Source organism: Paroedura picta, chromosome 6 (genome assembly GCF_049243985.1).
Source record: "Paroedura picta isolate Pp20150507F chromosome 6, Ppicta_v3.0, whole genome shotgun sequence".
Lineage (NCBI taxonomy): Eukaryota > Metazoa > Chordata > Lepidosauria > Squamata > Gekkonidae > Paroedura > Paroedura picta.
Window position 1 is genome coordinate 60,565,860 of NC_135374.1, and position 22,367 is coordinate 60,588,226.

A 22,367-nucleotide genomic window follows, 5' to 3' on the forward strand; every position below is an offset into this window, starting at 1 on the left:
ATTTATTTTTGTATTTATATATTGTTTAGACTTATTGCCCACCACTCCCAAATTAGCTTGTGGTGGGTTACAACTGTCCATATTAAAAGCCCCATTAAAACAATTCTGGATATCCATCTATGTACAATAAACAGTCTGCAACCCCCCCCCCCCCAAAAAAAAATCTAGTACAGGAGTGGGAGGAGGGAGAGTAGATAACATAGTGAATGCTTACTCTCTTAACACTGGGGGCCCCACCAGATCTTCCTCACTATGCCACCATCAACCATAGACCTGGGAGAAGAGCTCCATTTTGCAGGTACTGCGGAACGTCAAAAGCTTCTGCAAGGTCCCCAGCTCATCTGGGAGCTCATTCCACAAGGTAGGGGCTAGGACCAAGAAGGCCCTGGTCCTGGTTGAGGCCAGGCGTGCCTCCCTGGGGCCGGGAATGACCAAAAGATTAGCGCCCACAGAGCATAAAGCTCTGCAGGGGGCATAGGGCAAAAGGTGATCCCTCAGATATGTAGGACCCAGACAGCGGAGGGCCTTAAAGGTCAAAACCAGAACCTTGAACCAGATCCAGGCAGCAACTGGCAACCAATGTTGCTGCCTCAGCACAGGCTGGACATGGGCTCTCCAAGATGTCCCTGTGAGGACTCTAGCAGCTGTATTCTGCACCAGCTGCAATTTCCAGATCAAGGCCAAGGGAAGGCCTGCATACAGCGAATTATAGAAATCTATTCTGGAGGTGACTGTCGCATGTATCACTGTGGCCAAGTGTTCAGATGATAGGTAGGGCGCTAGTAGCCATGCCTGGTGAAGATGGGAAAATGCCTTCTTGACCTGCAGCTGTAAAGTCAGTGAGGTGTCAATGGTCACTCCCAAGTTCCTGGCTATGGGCGCAGTCGTAAGTTGCGTCCCAACGAGGGTGGGTAAGAGTGCTTCCTGACCCAACCTGCTGCTACTCAGCAACAGGACCTCCGTCTTGGAAAGGCTGAGTTTCAGGCAACTTTGCTCTATCCATCCAGCAACAGCTTCCAAACATCTGGTGAATGGTTCTGGGGGGAGTCCAGATGGCTGTCTATGAGGAGATAGAGCTAGGTGTCATCAGCATATTGATGATAACCCAACTCAAAGCTCTGCCAGAGGGCATAAAAACCGCCCTGAGCCTTCGGGGAGGGCGGTATATAAATCTAAATAAATAAATAAAAATAAATAAATAAGGGCACATGAAGATGTTAAAAAGCATGGAGGAGAGAACTGCACCCTGCGGGACTCCACAAGGGAGTCAATAAGAGCGCAACAACTCATCCCCCACCACAACCCTCTGTGTCCAGTTATGGGGGGAAAAAGTGTATCCAGTCAAGGGCTGTGCCCTGTATCCCCATCCTGGTGAGGCAGTTGACCAGCAGTTCATGGTCGACCATATCGAAAGCACCTGACAGATTTAATAGAACAAGCAAGGCCAACCTGCCCCGATCCAGCTGATGACAGAGATCAAGGAGACCAATACCATCTCCACCCCGTGGCCAGGATGGAAGCCAGACTGGTATGGGTCGAGCGCCAAAGTTTCCTCCAGGAATACCAGGAGCTGGTCCACTGTGGCCCTTTCAACCACCTTACCCAGGAACAACAAATGTGACACTGGGTGGTAGCTGGCCAGGTCCCGCGAGTCCAGAGATCGTTTCTTAATGAGAGGGCATACCACTGCCTCCTTTAGCAGTTCAGGGAACTCCCCAGTAACCATGGGGAGATTGACGATATCCCTGAGCTGACCTATCCGCTGGCCACCACCTTTGAGGTGCCAAGATAGGCAGGGATCAAGGAAGCAAGTGGTAGTCCTAACCGATCCCAGCAACTTGTCCACTTCAGGTAAAGAGAGCCGTCTGAAGCCATCTAACAGTACCTCCAAAGGTGGCCAACAGGTGGCCTCCAGTTCATTTACTATCACCCGTTCATTTACTGTATCAATGCTGCCATTCCAATTTTACTTTACATTGCAGGCACACATGGACACATGAAGCTGCTTTATACTGAGTCAGACCACTGATCTACTTTAATTGGCAGCAGCTCTCCTGGGTCTCAAGCAGGAGTCTTTCACATGGCCTACTATCTGATCCTCTTAACAGGATGTGCTGGGATTGAACCCAGGACCTTCTGCCTAACATTGTCAATCAGATGCTCTACGACATGGTCACTTCTTAGAAAAGATTCTACCCAGTTTACCTTACTAGAAAAGGTTCTGTCAAGTTTTCAAAATCCAGATTAGCATTCCAGTACCTAATGAAGGTCAGTTTTGTGCTAATGAGATCAAACATTTATTTCCCAGTCTATAGTGCACGTTCTCAGTGACTATTGACAATCACCCTGGAAGTAATCCATTTGAATGTATAGTGAATTAGATTAGATGGTACCTTTCATTAGACTGTAGTCATTAGACTGTTGGACTAGAATTTGGGATACTCAGGTTAAAATCTCTAGTCTTCCATGGAAGCTTGCTTGAGCCATTTACACACACAAACAGCCTAACCTACTGTAATGGACAGGCTAGGTTGTGCCTTTCCCTATGAGTGACCAATGGGAACTGAGAGAATGTTAAAGGAGAGAACTGAAAAACAGCAGTTTAACAGTTGGAAGTGAGGGAGCTGGGGCGGGTAAAAAGGTATGCTTGACAGATTGAAGCTTGGGGAACAGCAGCTGAAAACAATGGGAGGAAATGTCCATTTGTAACAAAAGATCCCAAATACTGGGACAGGGAAAGAGTCCAAAAGTTCAAGGGAAAAGAAACATTGTAACCTCTACCTTACTTTCCTCACTGTTAGGCTCCAACTATAAATAAAAATTAACCACTTGCTCGTTTAACTCTGAGGGCTGTGTGTCTCAGAGAAAGAAACACACACAAACACACGTGCATACACCAGTAAAGATCTCAGTTGTGTGTGTGTGAGGGGGCTGAGCACTGTGTAAGTGGAGCAGGGCACCACACCTACTTCAGAGGGTTGTTGTGAGGATACGATGAAGAAAGAACAATGTTCTCCTCAAGATCAGCTGCTTGGCGGGGTATTGAAATGCTTTCCCCACAGACCCAAGTCAGCCATGACCTGGCTTAAGTGCTGCTTCCCAAAGCAGGTGGGGGAGCTGGTGCGAGGTGCTACATTCTTCTGCATGCTGATGTCACACAGAAAAGATGTTATCATGCTAGAGGATACTGTGTCTTACACCTGGTCCCCACAGCCACTGCTTTAAGAGATGAGTCATTGCCAATACAGCTTTCCTTTTATAGAGAGAGAATTATTGTTTCTTTTTTGAAAGCTGCTTTAACAGCATTTTTCCAGGACTGTGGGACATAAGTGGAAATATTCCCTGGTGCATCAATTTCCATATTATAGACATACACATGGGAATCTACAAGTACATCACTTTCCCCTGTATTTCTCCTCACTCATTATTTCCTCTATTCTTCCTCCTGTACCTTTTCCACAAGGGGAATTCTGCCCAGGCTGGCACTTGTCTGGCTGCGGGGCTAATCCCCATTCCAGATAACACCAGCATCAGCCCAGGCCTGGGCTGGGTTACTGGCTACCAATGAGGGCTTCCATTTTTAAAGCTAAAAGCAATTCTTATAATTTTGAGGGTTTTAAAATAGTTCATGTTTCTACAAACCTGGGGCAGTTTTCAGGTTTGTAGAAAGATCTGTCTTGTCTGTTCAGAGTTCCAGTCACCGAATTTAAGTATCCTCAGATCTGCCTGAATTTGCTGTTAGAATATACAAGTGAGGACCAGTCAGGACTTATGGAAGATATATCTAATTTCCCCAGCCTTTTCTATTTCCTCTTTCTCTTCCCATCTCCCAAAATCTCTCCCCTTCACCTGCTTCCTTCTCTGCTTCCCAACTAACTGTAACATATACATATTTTCCCCTTTGTCTTCAGCTTTCCTCTCCTCTCAGGAGACTACACAGGAAAACTATGGCCCAGTTGTATGGTGTGTCTACTAGGCCAGGCCTACTTCCATGGTAGGGAACTCAAGGACTTGTGGGTAGCCTCCTCCCTTCCCTGTACCATTTCCTCTCCCCTCTCCTTGTTTCATTCTCTCCTCCTCTGCCATTCATCGCCTACCTTTTATTAGCCTTTCATTTTCAGCTGTATTTCTTATTCGATTTAGTTTAATTATCCTCCACCTTCCTCCACAGTGAGACCAAAGCAAAACTGTCTTGCCTGTATATTCTCATAGGGCAGAATTAATGCTGGTTGGGAAGGCTGAAGTCTTGGAGGACATACTACTGGGCTCAGTATTATTGCTGAAGAAGGAAGAGTGCAGCTATAAAAGTAGAAGAAGTGAAAGAAGGCTTGGACCTCCATCTGAATGGGGGGAGGAAGAAAAATGCTAGTAAGGATGAGTTTAGTTCACCATCTGTCTATTTATTTAATGTTGTAAGGGGTGTTTTGTGGGGTTTTACTGTATTTTTACCATTTTTATCTTATGTAAACCACCGCAAGACCACTGGAAGAACAGCGGTATAAAAATCAAAATATAAATAAATAAAATAAATAAAAGGGCTAATTTTCAGTTTTGTCAAGCCTGGAAAATGAGCCTCTAGCTTGAGCTGGCTGAAGTAACATCACTTCAGCTGCTATAATGCATTCTGCGTGGGCCTGCCTTTGAAATATATTTGTAGACTCCCATTGATATGGAATGCATCAGCTTGGTTATTATCAGGACCTAAATGGAACATGCATATTACCCCTATACTACAGTCACTCCATTGGCTGCCCATCAGCTACCAGGTTCATTTCAAGGTACTGGCTATCACATACAAAGCCCTACATGGTCTTGGGCCCTCGTATTTACATGTCCTTGGACCTTCATATATGCAAGAATGCCCCATCCCCTATGCTTCACCACAATTTAACTCCTCTGAGCAGGGCCTTTTGTAGGTGCTAACCTGCAAATGGGCAAAAGCCACAGACACCTGCACATATGCATTCTCTGTTGTGATCCCACCTTTGGAGTGGCCTGCCTGAGAAAGTCAGGAAGACTTCTGTACCACTGTGATTCCACAAATGACATCAAATAGAACTGTTCAGGATGATATTTCTAAAAAGATAATAGGGCTATATTTATTTTATTTTATATTTACATTTTATTTCACTTTTCCACCTGATCAAAGCCCGTAAGGCAGTGAACATCAAAACATTTGAACAATTAAAAACAACAAAATCTATAAATTGGAAGTTTCAAAAATGTACTTATAAAAGGAAAGGAACTGTGGACTATACTATTATGTATAGAACATATTGTTTGCTATATGTTTTATTTTGCTTTCACTGCATTATTTTCTGCTGATATAATACAATTTTTCTCCATTGTATCTGTATTCTGAATCATGCCTAATATATACTATGCTTGTTCCAGACCACTGTAATTCTAATTCTAGTACCTTGGCTATTGGCTATCTTCATCCTATTGATTGCAATGTGTAATCTCAGTGAGAAACATGGACTATATATGTAGGAAATGAATTATTAATGACCTTCTCAAATTAGTTTTGAGAAGTGGAAAGCTGGCAGTATGTAGTGGGTGGAAAGAATTCTAGGTTGTGTTGTGTTTGTCATATTAGTTAGGGTGTGTGACAGGACTTCAGAATGCCCCCCCCAAATCTGTTTTGGTTTGTTTCTTGTAAAACATATAATTTTCTCAAGTGCAATCTAAGCGTAACTATTGTGTGTATGTTTAAAATCATATTTATGATGATAGCTACCTTAAAGTTTTAGACATTCTTGGCCAAAATGGAGCAGATCACAACCCAATGGCAAACACTGTTCTTAATAACAACACAAGCAATTACTCCATTTCTTTTTCTGGTGTTTTTATTACAGTTGCCAAAGCACAGTTAATTTGGGGTGTGTTGATATAAAGTTGGCATATTTGACACGAGGCTGAACTTGTCTATTTTTCATTATCCTGACATTATCTTGCCCCTGCTATCTAAAAATAATAGAAAGTTTTAATCAATTCATTGGTGTGATTAATTGATTAAAACATACTTTGATTAAAAATTCCTCACTGTGATTTTAAACAAGGCATTTCATACACTATTTATTTATTTATTTATTTATTTATTCGTATTTTTATACCGCCCTCCCCGAAGGCTCAGAGTGGTTTACATATAACTGAAACGATACATGAAACCATACATATAATAACATATTATTAACTGGTATAACCGGGTAACAGTATAACATTATAACATATAATGAGGAGAAATTGCCAGTTATTTTTATAGAAAGATCCCAATCTCTTAAATTTTGAATATTAGTGAAATTTCTATTGTTGGTATCTTTTCTTCTTAACAGAATAATTATGAATATTCCACGAAAACATGTCCACACAGTTAATAACTAGTGGGTACTCATATGTAGGTTAGTGGCAGAGGTTTTCGCTTATGTATCTGATTATGCCTCATATTGGTGTTTGATCTGAGCTCATGGATTGTATGCAGCAATTCAGGATCCCTTATTAGATAATTAGACACAAAAGATTATGAGGTTATTGATTTCCACTTAAGTTTGGCCAAAATAGTTCAAAATTCTTTGAACTTTATCACAAAGATCACTTTAGTCTCTTCTACTGTTTAATGAAACGGGTGGATTATCATAAAATGAAAATTATCTTTGTCATATGAAGGGAGAAGAAGAGAATTTAACTGTCAGCAGTGAGTAGACAATTAGCAGACTTCAGAGAGACAGTGGGACAGTTAAGACATTATTGCAGGAGAATAAGTGGGAAATGATGGATAGATCAAACTCTAATACACTTATGGTGAAACTGAACAACAAATTAGAATGAGATGCTTATGTGCAATGAGCTGAGATGAACCATCAACAGAGTTATGAACATGACTTTTTGGGGGAATACAGTTTTCTGTACTTTTGCTTGTAAAGATAAACATTCAATATAGTGTACTTCCAAGAAGATTGTAAGCTATCACAATTCCACAGGGCCTGCAAGATAAAAAGTTCCACAGGGCCTCTTCCACCAGGCATTCAGTTGAGGCCAGGCTAGGAAGATCAAGTCACTCCCTATACAGGCCCTATGTGCCGGGCATCTGGGCAGGAGTTACCCCCCTAGGGTGGTGTTGTGTGGTAGCTGTTGGGCATGGATAGGTTTGTGTGGGGGGAGGATATAGATTGGATTTTGCTGCCAATATCTGTATCTTGTATTTTATGTGGGTTTTTATGATTTTACTATAAACCGCCGTGAGCCAGCAGGGTCCAGCTCTCTTGCCTAAAATTTATTAGCAACTGTTGTAAATTATTGCTTTTATAATAGCATCTCAGGTACATGGACTTAGAGAGAGTTTTGAAACAAAGCATAGCTTATTCCCCTTCCTCCTTTCCTCCCTCCAGAGTTATTGCCTGGAATGTAGCTTGATTTAAGATGTCAATGTGGTATCTCCCTGTGGCTGGTTCCCGAGCTTTGCAAGGTTGCACACTATCTTTGTTAATTGCTTATGGGGAGTACCTGTGACCCTGAAATGGGAGGAGGGTGATTGTGTGAGCAGGTAATGTAACAATCTGGATTTTTCTATTAGAGTTCTGGAATTGGTCTCAGGAGACTACCTGACCTTCTTGAGCTGTAGGGTTACATTTGGGCCTGGATAAGTGAATTTAGAGGCTAGTTGGAATTTCATTTGCCTCACATCTTTGTACAAGATAGCTGTACAAAGAAGTTTTAAACTGAGGCTTGCTTTTTTGCATGTAACTAAGGAGAAGACCATCTGGAAACAGATAGTAAAGATAGCTTTTATTATTTTTCTGGGCTGTATTGTCTTTGATTCTGTGTTGCATGAAACTGAAATATTTCTGACGTGTTCTTCTAAACGTATATAATAAACATTAATTTTACCAAAGCATCTGGTTATTTGCAAACACCACCCCTTGGAACTCGGGAAGCCTGGCCCCATTGACAAGAGCACATAGAGCATGTTACTAGGAAACCACATGTAAAGAAAAGTTATGGTTTCTTTTTGACCAATTTCATAGCAATAAAGTAAGCTGTACAATTTTAAGTTCAAGCTATAGGCACCCCCGGTTATTTTTGTCTAGAAATCAATACCATTCGGGGCTTCGGAAAGATGGCACTGTAGCAGACCATATCTTATGGTCTCTCAGACCTAACTGAGGGGCAGGGGCAGCAACTCCTGTCAGACTTGAGCGAGGTGCGCAAACCTTGCTCGTGGTCGCCCCGGGAGCCGGGAACGGCACCCAGAGGGTCCTACAGATCCGTGGAGAACAATTTCTCCGGATCTCCGCAGTTTGTGTCAGAGGCCCGGACAGTAGCCAGCCGTTAGCCAAAACTGAAAGTGAATCTTTAAGCTTGAGACGACCAGCTGTATGAAACTCTGCATCTCTCCTGCCGACTCTCTCCACCTCTCGACTGACAAAAGGAACGGAACGGAATCATTAGCATAAAGACTGTGAGTTTCTCTGTCTGCTCTATTACTTCAAAGCTAGGCATTAGCCCAACACCCCCTCCCTCCCCCCTCATCTAACCAATTTGCATGGAAATGCTCTTCACAGACGGGAGGGAAATTAGCGAAATTCACTGGGCAGAACAGAGAGAAGGAAAAGCTTAAATCCTTACCGACAGAGAAAGCGGCAGGGATTGTTTACAATTCACGGAGATCGCTTGGTTGATAACTACCAGGCTTCTCAACTCTCGCGAGACGCCTGTTTGGGATTTGCGGTGGATCTACGCAGTGGAGTTAACGAAGATTGCAATGGAGGAAGGACCCATATTAGACGTCTAACCTGCGCCTGTCTGAGTGGATTATAATTTGCCGATTCTGCTTTTTTCTTTTTTTTTCCCTCTCTCCTGGTGGCTTTTTATTTTTTCTTTTTTTTTTGGGGGGGGGGACATTTTCTATATACACTCCTATTGATATTTTTATAGCCCTGGCCCCCCCTCACCTTTTGTAACACTTTTTGGCTTTTGTTCTGAGACAAAGCTCCTGCTTATTTGTGGTTATTATTTCTACAACGGCTCTTCTTTTTTTTAAAAAAAAAAAATTTCAACACCCCTCTACAAGTTATTTTTGGAGCTATAGCTGATTCTGGAAGGACATATCTTTCTATCCCCCCTTATCCCCCCCCCTTTCCTCCTATGCTTTTTTGTTGTTTTGTTCTGTTATCTGCAGGATCTAAAGAGAGAGTCAGCCCCACCAACCAGGTTGGAAGAAATCAACAATCTAGACCTATTATATTGACATAAAAAATTAGTATTGCACAGATAATAGATTAACAGAGAGTGTGAATGTTCAGGTTGTTATTCTGTTAGAGTATTGGTTCAATGATTACTGTAAGGTGATAAAGCAAGCACCTAAAGTTGAAGAAGTAATAGCAACATATATTAATCTATAACTCTGTATTTAAAACTCTAATTACTGTACTGGCATTGTGAAAGCGGTCATAAAGTCAAACTATAGTGTTGGTTTTGAGCAAAACAAAACAAAAAAAATTTTTTTTGATGACAGACAGATTAAGACCTCGCCCAAAGCAAATCAGATCCCCTAAATCAGAAGTCACTATAACCAATTTTTGGAAGAGGAAAAAGGAGATGGCTGAAGCAAGAAAGGAGGCAGAAGCAGAAAAAAAAAAGAAACAGATTGGGGGAACAGAAGCAGAAGAGAAGGAAAGTGATATTGAAAACCTAACCAATGCACAGATGTACCGCCTATTATGTAAGGCTAATTCAGAAATACTAGAAGCAGTTAAAAAGGTTGATAAGGAGGTGCAAGACATTAAGAAAGAACTTTCAGACAGAATTGATGGTCTGGAGAAAGTAGTAGGCAAAAACATAAACCAGCTGGCAACACACCAAGCGAGAATCCAACGCGTGGAAGATAATCAGCAGGAGCGGGAAAAAGTAGCAGATGACAAGTTTGAAGTCCTGGAAGTAGAATCTAAAGCCAGGAACGTGAAATTTAAAGGCGTATCGGAAGAATTTTGGAAAACAGACCTGAGGAAGGAAATTACCGAAAGCCTTGAAGAGTACCTGGAGGAGGAAGAAATCCGGATTGACAAAGTATATAGAGTATACTCAAAGGCTGCCGTACGCAAGAAACAACCAAGAGATATTCTTGTAAGTTTTGATAGCAAAGTAGTAAGAAATAACTTGTTCCAAAAGCATCGGGAGACGCCATTGAAATTGGCAGGCCAAGAAATACAAATCTTTCAAGATCTGCCAGCAGACACACTACGGAAAAGAGCACAATTTCATTTTTTGAGACAGATCCTAATTGCCAAAGAGATAAGATACTTTTGGAGAATCCCATTCGCCCTGGAAGTGATATTACCATCGGGAAGAAAAACTATCCGAACGCTCCAACAGGCTCAAGAGCTTGCTGACAGCTTATCTCAAGGCACTTCAGGGGCAGGATCACCTAGGACCTCCCCAACAAGAGCGGAAACTACGCGTCGATTAGTTCAACTCTGTGACGATAGATCATCCTACCTAACACAAGCAACGGGAACACAAGCCACCCCTTCTCAAGCAGAACAAGGAGCAACCGCCCCAACACGGAAAAATGGAGAAGCTAAAGGTGCTATCCGTAAACGCTAATGGCTTGAATTCACCGGCCAAACGCACCAAATTCTTCAATCAACTGAAAAAATTGAGAGCAGATATCTACTGTATACAGGAAACACATGTGAGGAAAAAAAATCTAAATATATTGTCAACAAGAAAACTAGGAAGAGAATTTGCAGCCTCTGCCACAGTGAAAAAAAGAGGGGTGATTACTTACATTGCAAACCCCAACATTAAGGTTGAGCAGAAAATCCAAGATAATGACGGCCGATTTTTGACACTTGAAATACAACTACCAGATGGTCAGAAATATACATTGACAAACATATATGCTCCCAACAATGCGAAGGATAAGTTTTTTGAAGAATTCTTTCAGAAGCACACAGAAACTATTACTGAACAGTGGATCATAATCGGAGACTTTAATGCGGTAATGAACCCATCGCTGGACAAATCACATAACCGACAGGGAGCACATTTTCCGAAATCGGCCAAACGCAATATCCATCTCAATTCATTAATAGATCTCTGGAGAGAACTCCACCCCAAAAGCAAACAGTATACCTTCTATTCCTCTCGACACTCCTCATATTCCAGAATAGACCAATGCTGGTGCTCAAAATCGTTATTACCAAAAGTGACAAATATGGAAATTCTCCCCAACACCTTTGCAGATCATAACCCAATATGGGCAGAATTTTCCTTCTGCAGAGCTGGTATGCGAAGATGGAGAATGAATGAATACATCCTAGAAGACAAAGAGAATTTGAATCTGTGCGAAGCTGACTTAAAAGAATTTTTCAAACTTAACTGCACAAAAGAGATTCCATTATCCACGGTCTGGGATACGAGTAAAGCGTATATAAGAGGAAGATTGATAAGCCTGAACACCGCCAAAAGGAAAAAGAAAGAAAAAGAGCTGAACGAAATTGTCTGGTCAATCAGACAATTAGAAATCCAGCACCAAGCCCATCTGTCTAAGAAGACAGCCAAACAAATAACGCTCTTAAGACTAAAAAGAGATGCATTGGAAACCGAAGATATGAGGAAAAAACTGGATTGGATAAAACAAAAGAATTTTGAACATGCTGACAAACCTGGAAGATGGCTGGCATATAAACTAAAAAGAAATCATAACAAAAGTGTTATATCCAGCCTTAAATATGGAGACAACCACTTTCGTACAGATCAGGAAATACAACAATGTCTCTCAAACTTTTTCCAAAAGCTATACCAAACAGACGAAGAAACCATACCTGACAGCATGGAATATCTTGGAGGTACCCCATCCTTAACCTTCACAGATGAGCAACGAAAGATATTAAATCAGAGATTCTCAGCTCAGGAACTGGCCGAAGCGGTAACAGCTATGAAATTAAATAAGGCCCCAGGCCCAGATGGACTCTCCGCAACTTATTATAAGAAATTAAATCACATATTACTACCAGTCCTGACACAGATGGTGAATGAGGTAGTGGACAATTCTGGAAAATCACTCCCCAAATCGTGGCAGCAAGCGTCGATAACACTCATACATAAAGAAGGTATGGACTCACTATCACCAAATGCTTATAGACCAATATCACTACTTAATGTGGACTACAAAATTTTTGCAAAGGCTTTAGCAGAAAGACTGAAGAAATGCCTTAATGAAATCATCCATCCAGACCAAACAGGATTCATGCCCAAAAGGTACATGAAAAACAACGTCAGATTTGTCCTTAATGCAATGGAGGTGGTCCGCACTAAAGGAATTCAAGCGGCTTTTGTGTTTTTGGACGCTGAAAAAGCTTTTGACAAGGTGCAATGGAAGTTCCTACTGGCCACGCTTACCCAACTAAAATGTGGGGACAATTTTTGGAACCTAATCAAGCATGTATACTCAAAACAAGAGGCAAGAATCTTGGTTAATGGAATGTTAACTAAAGACCCTATTCAAATTGGGAAGGGAACTAGACAAGGATGCCCGCTATCCCCCCTACTATTTAACCTGGTATTGGAGTCACTAGCTCGTAAAATTCGAGCAAACGCAAAGCTCTCGGGACTTATGATTGCGGGAGAAGAATTTAAACTTAAAAGCTATGCTGATGATGTTGTTTGTGTATTAACCAATCCAAGCACCACTTTAGAATTGTTGTTTGAAGAGATAAACACCTTTGGGAAACACTCTGGATACAAGATAAATCTCTCTAAAACCAAGATTATGCTATTTGGCATATCAGACTTGAACATAGAGATAGTCAAAAGGGCACTAAGGTGTGAGATCAACCCTAAAAAGGTCAAATATCTAGGAGTACAAATTGGAAATCGCTCTGATACCTTGTTTGCTAACAACTACGGGGAGCTCTGGTCACAAATCCAACAGGACATTAAGAAGTGGAACAGCCTGAACCTTTCGTGGTCAGCAAGAATGGCCACAGTAAAAATGTCAATATTACCAAAATTTAACTTCCTCTTTCAAACTCTGCCAATAGATATTAATGACTCTGTGGTAAATAAATGGCAGTCTGAAATAAATAAGTTCATTTGGAACTATAAGAGGCCAAGAATTGCCTTTAGAATTCTACAAGATGACAAGAAGAGAGGGGGACAGGGCGTTCCAAATCTAAAATTATACCTACATGCGGCAACACTGACAGCAGTGGCAGACTGGATAATTGATCCAATGACAAGAGATTTGGTGTTGGAAAAGGCAGATAGTAAGCAAAGCTTCCATGAAATGCTCTGGCCCTCTTTGAAAACAAAAGGAAAGGAAAAACCCAAGGTCAGCTTTTGGACAAGATCCCTACTAAAGATCTGGAATAAATACAAAATAAGACTTTGCTCCTCATCATATTTACTGAAATCGCCAATAGAGGCGTATTTTTCCAGACAACAGCAAAGAAGAATAACATGCCCAATGTACAAGGACTTGTTAACGAGAACAGGTGAGCTCAAGAGTCTGCAAGAATTAAACAAAGAAGGTTATGAGCTACGATGGATGGAGTATAACCAACTGAAAGCCAGACTAAAAACAGACTTTGAGATTCGAGTGGACAAAAACTCACCTCTTAGTGATTTTGAAAACATGTTATTGCTCAAAAAACCACACCTACAGGGCCAGATCTATAAACTTCTTTTGAAATACGAGACTGAGTCAGAACAAGTAAAGAATTGTATGATTAAATGGATGCAAAACCTGGGCTCCATAATTGGTATGGAGGAATGGGAGCGAGTTTGGACCAAAATTCCTAAACAAACTAACAGCCAAATTTTAAGGGAAAATTGGTATAAGATGTTTTATAGATGGTATATTACTCCAAAGGTCATTGCAAAAATCTCAGATAGGTTTGATAATAAATGTTGGAAATGTCATAAAGCAGTAGGTTCTTTTTATCACATGTGGTGGAATTGTGAAAAAGCAAAAAAGTATTGGGTTAAAATACATATGGTGTTACAGGAAATATTTAAAATGCGATACCCAATGAAGCCTGAATCTATGCTGCTAAGCTTCCACCCAAGTGCTTTACCTACTTCTTCTAGAATCTTCTTCTTCCATGCAACTACGGCGGCACGGTTGGTGTGGGCGAAGCACTGGAAGGCGACTGAGACTCCAACTATTTCTACATGGCTTGATAAATTAGCGGACTTAGCAAAAATGGCAAGACTCACCAACATGGTTAAGAAGAGATCTCCGAAAGAATATGATGAACAGTGGAGTGATTATTTGGACTTTCTTAAGAAAGACAGCAGTAACTGTTAGAGTAGGACCAATATGTAATGGGAACTGACTATATATCTCTTGAGATAATATCAGACTACATCAAGTATGATATACGTGTATTGATGACACTTATCAGCTGGTCGCTTTCTCTGTTTTTTACTTTTCTGTTTTTGTTTTTTGCTTTTCTGTAAATGCTTTTTATAAGAACAAATAACAATAAAAACTGAATTAAAAAAAAAAAAGAAATCAATACCATTCTGCTGAAGGCTTTGAACATTTGTAGACTCTGAAACCATTGATCATGACATGTTGATGTGAGTTCATCACATTTCTAGTAAAGTTGTAAAGGACAACTTTCATCTTCCCGTGAACTTCTCTGGGAGGTCTAAAAGGAGCCCCGTCTGTTTTTCTTCCATACATGACTACTGGAGCATAGTGGCATATAAGGTTAAGGACTAAAGTCACAGAACAATTTTTATACTGTAATCTTGGTGCATGTTCATTGTTGGGCCATAACTGGGGATAGGAATGATGCTAACTTGCGCTGCTGGTGGATATAATCACTAAAAGTGCAGCAGTCTGCAAGTTAATTTTGTGGATGTGGAGTGCTTTTGGATCAACTATTGTATCTTGAAGTTGGTGAGGAGCACTATTGCCAATTCCAATTGGTGAGAAGACATTGCCCCTTTAAACAGATTTCCATAATTTGTCCTTTCATAGACTTCAAGGCCTAAGCTACTGTAATGTGTTGCCTATTGAACTGCCAATGAGCTTTGAGGGCTGCCCAGTGTGGTGGCCTGCATCAAGATAGAGTTGGGTCACTGTGGAACTCTTCTCTCCTGAAATCCATAAAAAGGAAAATCAGGGGATTTTATAAAGGTGAAGGTAAAGGTATCCCCTGTGCAAGCACCGAGTCATGTCTGACCCTTGGGGTGACGCCCTCTAGCGTCTCAATACAGACTCAATTGGCAGACTCAATACAGGGTGGTTTGCCATTCCCTTCCCTAGTCACTACCATTTTACCCCCCAGCTTGAAACTCAACACCAAGAAAACAAAGATCATGGCATCCGGCCCTCTCAATTCCTGGCAAATAGATGGGGAAGAAATGGAGGTAGTGACAGATTTTATTTTCCCGAACTCCAAGATCACTGCAGATGGGGACTGCAGCAAAGAAATTAAAAGACGCTTGCTCCTGCGGAGGAAAGCTATGGCAAATCTAGATAGCATCCTAAAAAGCAGAGACCCTGCCAACAAAAGTGCGTTTAGTCAAGGCTATGGTATTCCCAGTTGCAATGTATGGCTGCGAAAGTTGGACCATAAGGAAGGCCGAGCATCAAAGAATTGAGGCATTTGAACTCTGGTGCTGGAGAAGATTCTTGCGAGTCCCTTGGACTGCAAGGTGAACAAACCGGTCAGTCCTAGAGGAGATCAGCCCTGCCTGCTCCTTAGAAGGCCAGATCCTGAAGATGAAACTCAAATACTTTGGCCACCTCATGAGAAGGAAGGACTCCCTGGAGAAGAGCCTAATGCTGGGAGCGATTGAGGGCAAAAGAAGAAGGGGACGACAGAGAATGAGGTGGCTGGATGGAGTCACTGAAGCAGTCGGTGCAAACTTAAATGGACTCTGGGGAATGGTAGAGGACAGGAAGGCCTGGAGGATCATTGTCCATGGGGTCGCGATGGGTTGGACACGACTTCGCACCTAACAACAACAAAATGCCTATTTAATTAACATCCAAGAATTTTTTATAATGGGAATGCAGACTCTACATATGTATATGTAGCTTTCTGTAGCTATAGATTGTCACACACAGTAGGAACATTTATGTGAGTCTATAAGTAAATGAGAAGCTTGTCCTCAGGAATGTGTGTAGGGACACACAGACACACATGTGGAGAGGGCTTCTTCATGCCTGTGTGCTAATCTGTGCAACACCCACACGTTGTTTCAAGTATGTGGAATTTAACGACTTTAAAATTGTTCATTTTCAGTTATCATGGAAATAGATAAGTTTTCTAAACCAAGAGAGGAGACAGTGTCATTGAAGTTGAGCCAGTTATGTGGGTGTAAGATGATTAATGTGGATGTGATGTAGGAGGAAAAGGAATACTATACTTTAAAAATGGATTGTATTTAACAAATTTAATATTCTCTTCTAGAAAGAGTGTTTTTATTAGAAAGGTATCATCAACAATAAATCTCAAGCTTAATTCATTTTCATGCTATTGTCTGGGAACCTTAGAGAAAATAAAAATGGTAGCCAACAGTTACCAAATCAGGATGAAAACAATGTTGACATTGACACTTGCTCTGCAAAACTGCAAATCTGTGGAGAGACTGTATAGCTGTATAGATATCTCAAAATGTATAGATAAGAGCCACATAGGGGGGAAAATGGCTGTTTCTTCATTATAGATGACAGTGTACTAGCCATCTTCCCTATATGCTATACTGATCAGATTGATAAAAAATCCGAGGATTTTTTTATCACAATTAGTGTTGTTGGGCAAATATTTCTCTATAATTTAAAATGTTGTTTTCTTCAATATATTTTTTATTAAGCTTTACTTTAAAGGATTTTCAGTGTTGACAGAAACCTTGGAGGTATGTATTTTCTAAAATCAGAGCAACTCTGTCTTATATTTGAGGAAATTTCTGTTTTTAAAAATTATTTTGCCAGAATTTTTAGTGGGTGTTTTGGTTCCTTTATATGAAAGATTATTTTTGATTTTTCATAATTTTGGAGATATTCTTAAAAATTAGTTCCAAACATAAAATATTTTTTCCAAACGAGAGAAATAAAAATACAAGATACATATAGTAATTAAAGATGATAAAATTCTGAACCGGATGACTTTCATGTCATCTTTCCTAAAAGCCTTTTCTCTATTGAAATGAGATTGTGTTCCAGCTTTGGGTAATATGCATTTCAGATTTACAGGGATCGGAGTGGTGTAAATGCTAGAACTCAAGAAACTGTATGGGATTAAATTATGTTTTAAATGGAAATACTTTTAATTATTTTTTTTTATTTGGACAAACTTAAATGAGCAGTAGCCAGCAGTCAGGCCTGGGTGATTCATGCAAGTCACGGGGTAACAAATTGTCTTGCAGGTGCTGCTGGTCCCAGTTTCCATGAGTCATCCCTCAAAAGCCATAACAGCCTGGAAAGTCCCTGCTTTTTATTGACAGAAACCAAGTGTGAAGGATAGCAATACTGTTGGATCTGCCTAGCAATGGTCCCTGAGGACATTTATTTCTCAATGCTTCAGGTACTACTTCTGTCATTTTGGACGTTTTAAAAAGCAACCTTGTGTTCCAACTGTGCTGCAGTGACTGGCCATGGGACATCTGCAGCTCTGCTAGTCGCCTCCCTAAGGGGATAAGTATGCAGTGGCCAAATAGGAAAAAAGGTTACCCAAAAGTGTTGCAAGGCTCTGCTGTCACAGCATGGTGATCCCATGGCAGCATTCAATGTTGGTATTGTGATGTGGGAGCAGCATGACAGATAGGGTGGGCAGAACCAATGGGAGACATGAGTTGAGGAGGCCAAGCCAAATGTCTAGGGGCAGGTCTCAGAAACAATGCTCCTCCTCTGTTGCATACCCCCTTTAAAGAGACTAACTCCCATTTCAAGCCATTGCCATCTGTCAGTGGGTGGTGAGGAATCACCTGTCAGTCCCACAACCACCCCATAGTGGTACATGTGGAAGAATGGGCCTGCTGTGGCTTGCAGACCCTATTCTACCATACCCACTCCAAGGTTTTTCTACCACCTGGGCCAATTCTGCACAGGCAGAAAATGATGGGACAGTGTCAGTATGGACTTGGAGCTGATCCCTGTGTCCACATAACATCACCGCCAGGCCACCACCCTCCTGAGCCAGGAGGCCTATACTAAGGGACGCAGATTCTTCCACATTCCCTTTTGGCACTGTGAAGGTCAACAGGGCCTATCCCACAGCAGGCCTGGCTCCTCCCCACCCTGCAGAGACTGGCTGGGGGCAACAAATGCCCTGGACAGCTTTATGGTGCTTCACAGCACCACAGGGCAGGAAGGTGGGATTCCCCCTGCTGCCACCACACGAAATGAAGTCTTTGCTTTCCCTTTGCTCTCTCTCAGTGTCTCCCCCCTACAGGTGCTCATCCAGCAGTACTTGGTGTTCTGTCTATGTCATGTTTGCCACTATGTATGCATACATGCACTTGCTCTGTATGGCAGGGAGCTGTCAGGATTCCTTGTTACATGCTATACCTCTGGACTTCTGGGGTGAACCACTTGTAGGGTAGGAGAGCATGGCTAGAGCAGAGCAGTGTGTTGGGGTCCCATGGGCCTGGCTGCAGCTTTGTGAATGAAAGTGAATTTGAAGTTACCAAGGCTGTCAATGGGTACAACTGCCATTTTTGCAGATGAAACTTTGCGCCTGTGTGGGAGGCATTCTCACTCTGAAAATACTCTGCAAGATGCCTAACTGCCACCATGCTCTCTGGAATGAACTAAATTTCTACCAGTAGCAGGGGTTTTGCCATTGCTCTGCTGGAGTACGGCTGTGGCACTCTTGTTCTGGTTGGACTCAGCAGCAGAGTGACTGGTGACTTGCACCAGCATAAGCAGCCCTTACTCTGGCATAGCTACAAATTATACAATGGCATAGGGGTCAGTTACCTGCTTGTTGACTCCCTCAGGATTGCTCTGTTAATCCCCCAATAAAATTTCTTAGATTTCAGATCTAGGGCTTTCTAAGGCACACAGATCTATCTTGTCTGTCTATGGGCCAGGTTTCTGGATTTAAGTATCCACAAATGGAGCAATGTTGAGAACTAAATATACTGATCAGATTGTTTGGAGATGGCACTTCCCCCTTTTCAGAATCCTTTTGCATCAACTGTTTCTTACTGTAGTATTTAGTTTTAAGATAACCTTGTGTCAATATTGAAATCACTGAAGCATTCTACTGCTATGTATATATTATGCCATTTTCTTCACTTCTCATCAATTCTCAAATATTTTCAATAAAATATCTATTTTTGCAATATTTTGCTATTTCAGTTTTAAAAACATAATTAGGCCATTTTGAAGTCACAGTTCAACACAAGACATGCAATAGAATGAAATATGTATAGGTGATGTTTCTAAGTATGTCCCAGAATTTAGCAGAATCTTAATTATGCAGGCTTGCATCACAAGATGCACAATGGATTATAACACCAACACTGAAAATTTAAGATCAGGCCTGAAATATCAAGCTCTCAAGCCTAAACACTGTTGTAGTTTCACCAGATTATACTTTCTACCATGATGACCATGGCACAAAAGCAGAATAAATCAATACCTGAAAACATATTTAATGTGTATAGAACTACAGAATTCAACTTTTCTTGTTATAGACTTTGGGTTATCTTTAGGAAGGCAGTTTAGGAGCAGGTGTTTCATGTCTGACTCTGATTATGAGGAATAAATGTAATTATATATTAGCTGGGAGTCAAAGGACAATAGTAGATCTGTCATCAGGGCTTTAGTGAAGAACTGGGCCAGTTTTGGAAAACAGTAATCTGATAGCCTAATTTATTATCTAAATAACATTCTATGTGCATAGTTTCCTGCTTTTCAAACACATTTTCCACAGCTGGGGAGCATGTTGTTTATGCAGCCATAAACCCGTCAACAAATACTACTCTTCAGCTGCTCATCTATCAGAACCATAAAATAAATTACAAATTTAGATGAATAACTATAAAGAAGTAAACATATCAATACAGTATCTGTCTAGAATTTCCAGCAGGTTCATGTTCATGCAAACACCTTCTTTAAACAGTGGAAATCCAGTTCAAGATCACTGGATTTGCTGAAAGACAGGTGCAAGGGCCATAAACTCATGACTCACATGGACCCGGTAACTTTATAATGGAGGTGAAAGGATGAATAGACACCACTAAGTAGGTGTAAAGTATGAACTAGGTAGGTATATAACTGAGCTGATGGGTTGTGGAGTCTCCCAAGAGCTAATATGAGGTTGGCATGTGATTTCATATTGACAGAAAGAATAACTGCTAAACAAAAGGTGAAAGAAGCATCTAGATTCTGTTTACAAAACTCTCTCTCTGGTTTCTGATCAACCCCTTGAATATGTAACTACCTAAGGATAAATAATTATGTCAATAAAACCTACATAAGCAGCACACATCGCACTTTGCTAGGTGTATGATTCAAGTTGTATATCTGAATTTAACAAATGAACTTTCAAACAGGAGTATTATGGCAACATATTAAGTAGGGAGCAGTGCTTGGTTATATCTTTCATTGAGTAGAAACTTGGTGGGCTGCCCAACTTGCTAGTTTCTTAGGCCAGGCATCCCCTCTGACACACTTTTTGGCTGTGAGCCTTTATGCAGTGAAATACATTATGTAAAACTGCATTTTTTCAAAGGAAGCAAGTAAACCCCAATTAACTCAGAACTAGGCAGTATGGATATATCTAGCTCTACTTGGAGATAACCGGCAGGGTGGGTGGGTGTTTCCTTGTATGTATAACCAATAGGTTCTATTTGGTATTCCACAGATGCACAGGAATGAGCTGCTGGTCTCTTTACTCTGCTTTGTGTGTATTTTTAAAAATTGGACCACAGGCTATCCAAATTGTAAACCCATTCTTACACGTTTTTCCCAATGTTTATTGTGGCCTTAAGCCTGTAAGAGACCAAACAAGGAACTCTTTTCCTATTGTCATTCTAATTGGTTGCAATGATCAAAACCACCTCTGAATGCTACATTTAACCATTTCTTTTATGTTTTTATTTTTTTCTCGCATTCTGAAAGCAACATGCAGTCACAATATAGCTGTTTTTATGAACTATGCATGTTCTGCCTTGATACGTTTAAAGTATTTTTGGAGGACTTATCCTTTTGTAAACACACCTGAGCTTTGCCATTGCTATATTGTGCTCTGCCTTTATGAATTTTTAATGAAGAGCACTTCTTTTGTATCCAGTGCCTGGTAAGGTTTCTGATCAGGAAAACAGTTTACAGTGGCCCTATTTTGGCATTTCTGTCCATCAACATGTTATGGATTGACCAATTCTAGTTTCAGTTCATGCTTATGAATGTGTGCATTTCTCAGAAACAATCAGCAGGTTGCACTCCTAATCCAAACTAACATGTTTGGTATGGGAATGGAAAGTTAGATCACTTTGTCATCAGGATGTCAAGGAATATCAAGACATATAATCTTTTGTGGGCCTGTAGACAACTTCCTCACTTTATTGCTTTCTGTTATCTTGAGGTTAATTGTATTCATCTAGTCCATATTCCTTGTTTTAAAACAGGACTACCTACTTGTTGGTCCCCTTCTCAAACATCAGCCAACATAATCCAGATGGCAGTGTTCTCCAAGCAAAAAGACAGCATGTGTACTGAAAACAGTTCAATAGCCACATTAGATTGTGTTGTTTCATTGGTCCACCTAGTTGAATAGCTTCCTTTAAAACCAGCAGTGTCTATCCAGAGTGTTTAGTCAGAAACTGTCCCTAGTCTCACTACTTCAGATAATTTGACTGGCAGATGCTGAAGATTACTGAACCTTGGACTATCTTAAACCATGAAATAAATACTTAAATGTGACAATTTCAGAAATTATGGCATTCTATATCAAAACATTAAAACTTATTGAATTAACATGAGCACATGATTAAATAGAACATGTTTAAATTCTAAAATCAATAACATTGTGTATTCCTGTAGAAATATTTTCTGACTTTTGTGATTAAAAAAAAGAGAAAGGAATTGTTTTCCACTGGCAAAACATCAATAATAATTTAGCACAACAGTTTTCAAAAGTATGAGACAGACTTCCCCAGAAAGTGCAGTCACCAATAGATGCTCAATCAGTTTCCGACTCTCTCCTATAAAGTGTACTTACCTGGCAATAGTATCCTGTTGTACTGTGTGTACTTTAGGAAGACATTTCTATAAATCTATATTTTCCACTATCCTATTTTTCACTATCCTCCAAGTCTCTCTGCTCAGATACTTCAAAACAAATTGCAGAGTGCCATTTAAAACATATTCCCTCTCATCTAGGCATGTGCACTTCAGG

At 40.7% G+C, this 22,367-nt stretch overlaps 1 protein-coding gene and 1 long non-coding RNA gene across 7 annotated transcripts in view; one reads left to right on the forward strand and one right to left on the reverse strand.

Annotated features, from left to right (window-relative positions):
* KCNJ6 (potassium inwardly rectifying channel subfamily J member 6) overlaps nucleotides 1-22,367 on the reverse strand; it is a 135,050-nt gene that overhangs the window by 7,483 nt on the left and 105,200 nt on the right. The gene's annotated exons all lie outside the window — the stretch shown is intronic.
* Nucleotides 910-21,951, forward strand: LOC143839933 (uncharacterized). 3 transcript variants are annotated; one of them, XR_013231942.1, is made up of 3 exons: nucleotides 910-2,641; nucleotides 17,389-17,546; nucleotides 21,598-21,951. It is a non-coding gene; the product is annotated as an uncharacterized LOC143839933 (long non-coding RNA). The 3 variants fall into 3 exon arrangements; XR_013231943.1 differs by lacking the exon at nucleotides 910-2,641 and adding an exon at nucleotides 2,653-3,658; XR_013231944.1 differs by lacking the exon at nucleotides 910-2,641 and adding an exon at nucleotides 3,673-4,368.